This window comes from Bubalus bubalis, chromosome 5 (assembly GCF_019923935.1).
Source record: "Bubalus bubalis isolate 160015118507 breed Murrah chromosome 5, NDDB_SH_1, whole genome shotgun sequence".
Lineage (NCBI taxonomy): Eukaryota > Metazoa > Chordata > Mammalia > Artiodactyla > Bovidae > Bubalus > Bubalus bubalis.
This window is the reverse complement of record NC_059161.1, coordinates 79391196-79399923: the sequence shown is the minus strand read 5'-3', so window position 1 is coordinate 79399923 and position 8728 is coordinate 79391196. Positions and strand designations below refer to the sequence as shown.

General features: G+C 44.0%; 1 pseudogene; it reads right to left on the bottom strand.

Moving 5' to 3' along the window:
• Positions 1-373: 373 nt before the first annotated feature.
• On the bottom strand, positions 374-2330 carry LOC102403951 (annotated as a pseudogene).
• Positions 2331-8728: the final 6398 nt, after the last annotated feature.

The window sequence follows — 8728 nt, the reverse complement described above, 5'->3', positions numbered from 1 at the left end:
AAATGCTGTAACAGAGGTGTTCTCAGGGTGCTATGGATGGCTTATATGAAGATAAGGGTGGAGGCTGGTCAGTAAAGACTTCAGACAAGACATGAAGGCAGGAGGAAAAGGGGATAATGGAGGACGAGATGGTTGGATGGCATCACCAACTCAATGGACATGAGTTTGATCAAGCTCCTGGAGATGGTAAAGAACAGGGAAGCCTGGTCTGCTGCAGTCCATGGGGTCACAAAGAGGTGGACATGACTGAGCAACTGAACAAATATATGTAATTGAGTTTATTTTAAGAAAGGTATAAAAGGGGGTTAGAGAAAGAAAAGAGGTGAAGTCAAATGAATAAGGGTTTCCATCATGGGCCTCCTATCCAAAGGCCTCAGGCGCTCTGCCATGGATCTGTCTGATTCTTTCACATCAATAAGTTGTTCTTGTGAGCCATTCCCATGTTGTAGATTCACTGTCAAGTTTCATAGCTCTCTCTCTATCTCTTATCGCAAGGCTTCTCCTAATACCGCCATTGATTTATATCCTCAATGAGCCCATCCACGGTACAGATTCTGTTTAGGGTCCTGTGTGCATCTTCCACATTCCCTTCCTGTGCCATCATAGTCCTGAATGGACTTCAGATGTTTTGCTATGACCCTTGGAGTTAAGTCTCTAGTCTACGGGACCCCTTAGTGCCCAGCCAACTGGAAGCCCAGACGAGACTAAATGGATTCACCAGGCAAAATAACTCTTCTTTGCTTCAGAAGAAGTTTTGTGAATCTACTAAATGTTTGTTTTAAATAAGGCAAATAGAAAGCAATGCAAATCTCAATAAGCAGTCATCAATTAATTAGCTAATTTTCTGTCTAGTCATGACAGGAGGTTTGGGAGAATAAAAATTATGTATTCAATCATGATTGAATCAGATGATTCAATTATGCTTTCCAGAGGATAAATATTCTCTCAGATTCTCATTTACATTCTGACTTCCTTTTTTGCAGGTGGCTGATCCCCTCCAGAGAAGGTAAATATATGTAGAAGCTGTGGCAGTATCTTACTAGTACTGACATCTTATCTCTTATCTCCTTACCTATTGCTGCATAAAAAATCACCCCCAAACTTTGCATCTCAAAATAACGAACAGTGTTACCTCACACAGTTTCTGAATTTTAGGAATCCAGGTGGCTTAGCTGAGTGATTCTGGCTCAGATTCTCTTAGGAGATCTCTTCAGTAGTTATCAGCTGGAGCTGTAGTCTCTGAAGACTTGACTGGGCTGAAGGGTTGGCTTCTAAGTCCCTTCACATGCCTGCCGGCAAGAGGCGTGGTTCCTCACCACATGGGCCTTTCCAAAATGCTGCTTGACGTGGCAAGTGACTTCTCCCAGAGTGAATGACCCAAATGCCAATCTGTTATGACATGATCTCCAAATTATATGTTGTCACTTCCTCCTTAATCTGTCCATCAGAAATGAGTCACTAAGTCCGGCTCAGCTCACACTCGGTGGAAAGGGATTACAATAAGACAAGGGCATGCAGGCCCAGAGATGGGGATCATTGGAAATCCATCTTGGAGACTTACTCCCACAGATACCCTCACAGACTGACTACAATTTTAAGGGTTTGGAAGCTTAGTGACATTGAGGATGAAATGGCCAATTCACTTTTGTCTTATTTTCCACATAGAGCCTAACTCTTAGAAATGAAATTATTTTATAAATCTCCTCTTTATAGATATTATACTATTACATCCTAAAATAAAACATAATAGGAGTTTAGAGCCAAGATGGTGGCATAGAAAGACCTTGAGCTCACCTCCTGCCACGGGGCACACCAAAATTACCACCATTTTCAGAGAAACTATTGTTGAGAAGAACTGGAAAACTAGCAGAAAACAGTTTCTGCAACTAAAGAGATAAAGAAAAACTACAACATGATGGGCAGGAGAGCAGAGATGTGGTATCATCAAGACCCACACCCCAGGGTTACATGCAGGAGGATGATCACAATTGCAGAGGTTCTCCCTGAGGAGTGAGTGATCTGAGCCCCACATCAGGCTCCCCAGTCTTGGGGTTTCCTGCACCAGGAGGATGGGCCCCCAGACTGTTTGGCATTGAAAGCGAATGGGACTCATTTTAGGGGGATAGCCAGGGGACTGTGGAAAATGAAAACTTCACTCTTAAAAGGCACACACAAAATCTCACCTGCTCCGGGACCCAGGGCAGGAGCAGTGATTGAAAGGAACTGATCAGAACCACCTGCTGATCTTGCAAAGCCTCCTGGAGACGCAGGAGGAAACTGTGTGGGTGTGGGTCTTGATGATACCACATCGCTGCTCTCTTACCCATCATGTTGTAGTTTTTCTTTATCTCTTTAGTTGCAGAAACTGTTTTCTGCTAGTCTTCCAGTTCTTCTCAACAATAGTTTCTCTGAAAATGGTGGTAATTTTGGTGTGCCTCATGGCAGGAGGTGAGCTCAAGGTCTTTCTATGCCACCATCTTGGCCCTAAACTATTATGTTTTATTTTAGGATGTAATAGTATAATATCTATGAAGAGGAGCTCAAGCTGAGGACAAAGACACTGGCAATAGCCATTTGGGGAGTTCATTCCACCATGAGGACACTGGCTCTTATAGGCGCCACTTTGGAATCCTCCCTCTAGCCTACTAGGGCTGGGACTCAGCGCTGCCCACCACCCTATGGGCCCTAGTACTGGGATGTTTTAGGCCATGCAAATACCTGGGCAGACTCACAGCCCCACCTACCAACAGACCTAATGCCTTAAGACCCCCTGAGCCTGTAGCAGCACTGAGAGGGCCCCAGAGGGCCCAGGGCCCAGCCCCAAATACCAGTTCACTGGCACTAGTCCTGGGATCACTACAGTCCTATAGTCAGAGACCCCAGGACCCAGCCTCACTCTTCAGTGGAAAGCCACCAGCCCTGGGATCCCATGGACCCTGGCTCTCCTCACCAGCAGGCCAGACACCTTGAACCTCAGCCAGCTGCCCCAGGGTCCAGGATGCAGCCCACCCATAAGCAGGCCAGCACCAACTCCAGGACCCCCAGACTCCAGCCCCACTCACCAGCAGGCCAGACACCTTGGACCTCAGCCAGCTGCCCCAGGGTCCAGGATGCAGCCCACCCATAAGCAGGCCAGCACCAACTCCAGGACCCCCTAGACTCCAGCCCCTCTCATCAGCAGGCCAGACACCTTGGACCTCAGCCAGCTGCCCCAGGGTCCAGCCCCACTCACCGTCACCAGCAGGCCAACACCCCAGACCCTGCAGTCAGCCAGGTCAGCAATTGGCCCTGCCTACCAGCAGATTGACATTAGATCCGGGACCCTCAGCACTTGCAACCTTCCACCGCAGAGCCCAGCTCTATGCACCAGTGGTCCAGCACCAGCCCCAGGGTCCTTCCAGGCCCTGCAGCTAACAGCCCCGTGACCTGGCCCTGCCAAACAGTGGCCTGCAGGCTCTGCACAAAAAGGGCCTGGCAACCAACAAGACCAGGGTCCAGCCATGCTTATCAAACGGCCCATAGTAGTCAGCCAGACACCACAGGAAGACCTATGCAGCACAAACAGGGGGTACCCGTAGGACATACAGCTCTGGTGAGCGTAAGGGAAGAAGCACTGCTGGGACATATGGATCTTCAAAGGCCATTTCTCCAAGGCTGAGGAGTGTAACCAACCTACCAGATACATAGAAATAAAAATAGTGAATTAGAGGTGACCGAGGAATATTTTCCAAATGAAAGAACAAGATAAAACCCCAGAAGAACTAAGTGTTGTGGAAATAGCAATCTACTCAATAGAGAGTTTGAGGTAATGATATCACAAAGATGTTCAAAGAACTTGGGAGAGAATGGATGAAGATGAACAGAGCGAGAAGTTAGAAGTTTTTAACAGAAAATATAAAAAGAACCAAACAGAGATGAAGAATACAACAACTGAAATTAAAAATACAAGACTTCCCTGGTGGTCCCATGGTTCAGAGTCTGCCTTCTAATGCAAGGGACATAGGTTCCATCCCTGGTCTGGGAACTAAAATCCCACATACCAGAGGGCATCTAAGCCAGCACCTCAACTACTGAGCTCATCCTGCACGCCACAGCTAAGACCCGATGCAACCAAGTAAATAAACAAACAAATATTTTTTAAAAATACACTAGAAGGAATCAACAGTAGATTAAATGATACAGAGGAACAGATCAACAAGCTGGAAGACACAGCAGTGGAAATCATTGAAGTTGAAGACAAAAAAGAAAAAAGAATAAAAAGAAACGAGGAGAGTTTAAGACACCTCTGGAACAACATCATGCAAACTAACATTCACATTACAGGGATCCCAGAAAGAGAAGAGAGAGAGAAAGGCTCAGAGAGCATATTTGAAGACATAGTAGCTGAAAACTTCCCTAATTCGGGAAAAGAAACAGATATCCAGGTCCAGGAAGACACACAGTGTCTCAAATAGGATCAGAGGACCACACCAAGACACACCATAATTTAAATGAAAAAAAAAAGATAAAAGAGAATATTAAATGTGGCAAGAGAAAAGCAACAAGTTACATACAAGGGTGACTACCAGCTGACTTTTTAGCAGAAATTCTGCAGGCCAGAAGGGAGTGGTCAAGAAACATGAAAATCACAAATGGAACATCTCATTGGTAAAGGCTAATATACAGTAAATGGAGTAAATCAGCCATGTATAAAGCTAGTAGGAAGGTTAAAAGACAAAAGCAGTCAAATCAGCAATAAGTAGTTAAGGGATACACAGAACAAAAAGATATAAAAAATGATGTCAAAAACATTAAATGTGATGAGTGTGGGAGGAGTAAAAATGCAGATTTGTTGAAATGCATTTGAATTTAAGAGATTAGCGACTTAACAACACACACACATGCATATATATAGACTGCCATGTATGTTGTGGGGACTATGTTGCATAACTATACCCTATCTTTGTATGGTGACGTGTCATAACTAGACTTATTGTGGTGATCATTTTGAAATGTATAGAAATGCTAAATCACTATGTTATGTCACAGGAACTAACGTAGTACTGAAAGTCAATTAAACTTAAAAAAAAATGCAGGGGTAGAGGATAAACTGGGAGATTGACATATGTACATTACTGGGCTTCCCAAAAAGAGCCCACCTGCCAATGCAGGAGATTTGGGAGATATAGGTTTGATCCTTGGGTAGGGAAAATCCCCTGGAGGAAGGCATGGCAACCCACTCCAGTATTCTTGCCTGGAGAATCTCATGGACAGAGGAGCCGGATGGGCTATAGTCCATAGGGTCGCAGAGTTGGATACGACTGAAGTGACTTAGCATGCACGCACATATGCACACTGCTGCTGCTGCTAAGTCGCTTCAGTTGTGTCTGATTCTGTGAAACCCCATAAGTCTCCACCGTCCCTGGGATTCTCCAGGCAAGAACACTGGAGTGGGTTGCCATTTCCTTTTCCAATGCGTGAAAGTGAAAGGTGAAAGTGAAGTCGTTCAGTCGTGTCCGACTCTTCGCAACCCCATGGATTGCGGCCTACCAGGCTCCTCCATCCATGGGATTTTCCAGGCAAGGGCACTGGAGTGGGTTGCCATTGCCTTCTCCACATATGCGCACTACTATATATAAAATAGGAAACTAATAAGAACCCACTGTACAGGAACTTCCTCGATGGCTCAGTAGTAAAGGATCTGCCTGCAGTGCAGGGGATCCAGAATCTACATGTTCCATCCCTGGGTCAGAAAGATCCCCTGGAGGAGAAAATGGCAACCCACTCCAGTATTCTTGCCTGAAAAAATCCCATGGACGGAGGTATCATAGCACAGGGAAGTTGACCAAATATTCTTTAACAACCTATATGAGAAAAGAATCTAAAAATACAGTGAATACATGTATATGAGTACTTTGCTGTACATCTGAAACCAAGACAACATTGTAAATCAACTATATTCCAATAAAAAAATTTTTTTAAGTAAGCACATTCATAAGAAAAGAGGTCAGATTTGTGGTTACCAAGGCTTCCCTTGTAGCTTGTTGGTAGAGTCTGCCCTGCAATGCAGGAGACCTGGGTTCAGTCTCTGGGTCGGGAAGATCCCCTGGAGAAGGAAATGGCAACCCACTCCAGAGTTCTTGCCTGGAGACTCCCATGGGCAGAGGAGCCTGGTGGGCTACAGTCTACAGGGGGTCTCAAGAGTCAGACACAACTAAGCGACTAAGCTCACACACACACACAAAGGCTGGAGGGAGAATTGAATGAAAGCAGTCAAAAGGTATGAACTTTCACTTGTAAGATCAATAAATATGATGGATGTAATGTACAGCATGATAAAGGCATCCGGCATTGCTGTATGTTACATATGAAATTATTAAGAGTAAATCCTAAAACTTCTCATCACAAGAAAAAATATATATTTTTTTCTGTTTCTTTAATTTTGTACCTAAATGAGATGTTGGATGTTCACTGAACTTTGTGGCAATCATTTCATGTCATATGTAAGCCAAATCATCATGCTGTACATCTTAAACTTACAAGGGCTGTAAGTCAATTGTATCTCAATAATACTGGAAGGGGAAAAAAAAGTAGTAGGAGTTTTTACTGAGAACCCTGTCCAGCTCTGTGTTGGGAGAGCTACCTTAGATACTTATCTATAGAGAACGACCTATCAGGAGGCAACTTCAAGGAATGTTTTGGAAGGATGTAACTATTATCCTTTGTTGGTTTAGAATTATGCAGGATTATGACTCAATTTGTTTATTGTAAGGGCTGAAGATAGACGGGAATGGGCATGAGGGGTATTATGGACTGAATGTTTGTGTCTTCCCCCAATCCAAGGTGAAGCCCTAACTGCTCAGTGTGATGGCATCTTGATAGGAGACCTTTGGAAGGAAATTAGGTCTAGAATAGATGAGCTCATGAGGGTAGGGCCCCCATGATGGGAATTAGTGTTCTTATAAGGGGAAATGAGGGTGCTCTCTCTTCACCAAGTTCAGATAGAGGAAGAATTCAACAGCTTTCAAGCCAGGGAGAGCGTTTTCATCAGGAATTCAATCATCTGGCACCTAGATCTTGGACTTCCAGTTTCCCAAACTGTGAGAAGTGAATTTCTGTTGTTCAGGCCACCCAGTCTATGGCATCTTGGTACAGTAGCCCAAGCAAACAATTATAAGGGGTTACTGTCGTCTGATTGAGTAGAAGCAAGACTAAATTCACAGTGTTAGGATTCTACTGAACTTCCAGTGCTGGAAGAATCTGCAGGTTTTCACAGCAGCCTCTGTCTGCAGAGGGGCTGGGCTGATGGCAGGGAGTTCCAACAGCTGAGGAAGTAACTGAAAATGTGACTAGGGAGCACAAAAGTAAACATTTTAAGGGCCAACTTGGACTTCTATGCCAACAGTAGAAAATCTGGAGAGAAATCACATTGCTGGTTGGAGGGGTGGGATCAGTATAGTCATTGGTGTGGATTCCTCTGATCAAAGATTGTTTTTAACAGAATAGGTTCTTCTGTTTGCATAAATCATTTTGTCATGAAAAAGATTTTTAAAGTGGGAACAAGCGCTAAGACCTAGCTTACTTTTCCAGATTCAAGAGAAGAAGATGCAGCCAGGAGGCTTGTATAGTCATGAAATGCAGCAGCTCATCCACCTTCATGCACCTGGTGACAAGGAAGGGTTCTCTTTCTTACCTACAGGAGCAACCCAGCAGGGATATATCTAACTCTTCTCTGAAACTGCTCAGAAGAACATCATTCTGGGCTCACCTCAAAAGAAGGGAAAGTTTGGGGGGAGATGTACATACTAAAGAGAACTGATTCAGCTGCTATAACAAAGGCCAATGTCACAGTGGCTTACCCGACATATCAGTTTATTAGTGTCTCCTGTAATTGTTCAAACCTAAGTTGCATAGAGCTTTATGGGGGCTCTGTAGTATCAGAGTATCCTTTTTTAATGCCCCAAGTCATGGCCTGAAATACTTAATACAGTTCCTGCCACCATACGCACATTCTAGCTAGGAAAAGGGAGAAAGAATGGACAGAATACATCCTTTCTTGTTAAAAACGTGACCAGGGAGTTGCATGTATTATTAACACTTTGTGTAAGTCTTATAGGGCAGAACCAGGAAGTTGTATTATCACTTCTGCTTACGTCCTATAGGGTAGAACCTAGGCACGTGGCTGTGTTTAGCTGCAAGAGAGGCTAGGAAATGGCAGTTGTTTGATTGGTGGTCAGTTTTTCAGCTAAAACTTGTATTACTCTTGAAGAGAAGAACAGATGTTGTGGAACAACTAGCAGTCCCTGTCACAAAAATCTTCTGTAACCCTGCATGGAAGGAGGGCAAATCAGATTAGTCATAGATAAAGATCCTTTTATTAGATTATAAACTTATGACAACAAGGAGCCTAGCTCTTTTTGCTCTTCACTTTGTCATCATTGCCTAGCACAATTCATGCACACAGTAGGTTCTCAATATTTATCAAATACATGAATGAATGAGAGGCAGCTAGGAGGTAAGTATTCAGAAGAACTTCCACTATGCCTCTTCCCAAAGACCGTTGTTGCAAGGATCCAGAATACTTGATTTCTTGTCAAATTTAAACATGAGAAAGTATGCTAGAATTCCTTCACAAAGCAAAATTTCCCACCCAGCATAGCCATCTTTATAAATAATGTGGTTTTTTTATAACTCTGGTCTAACATCTAGTGATGTCAAGTGTTGGCTGACATGGTGCACACGGAGCAGG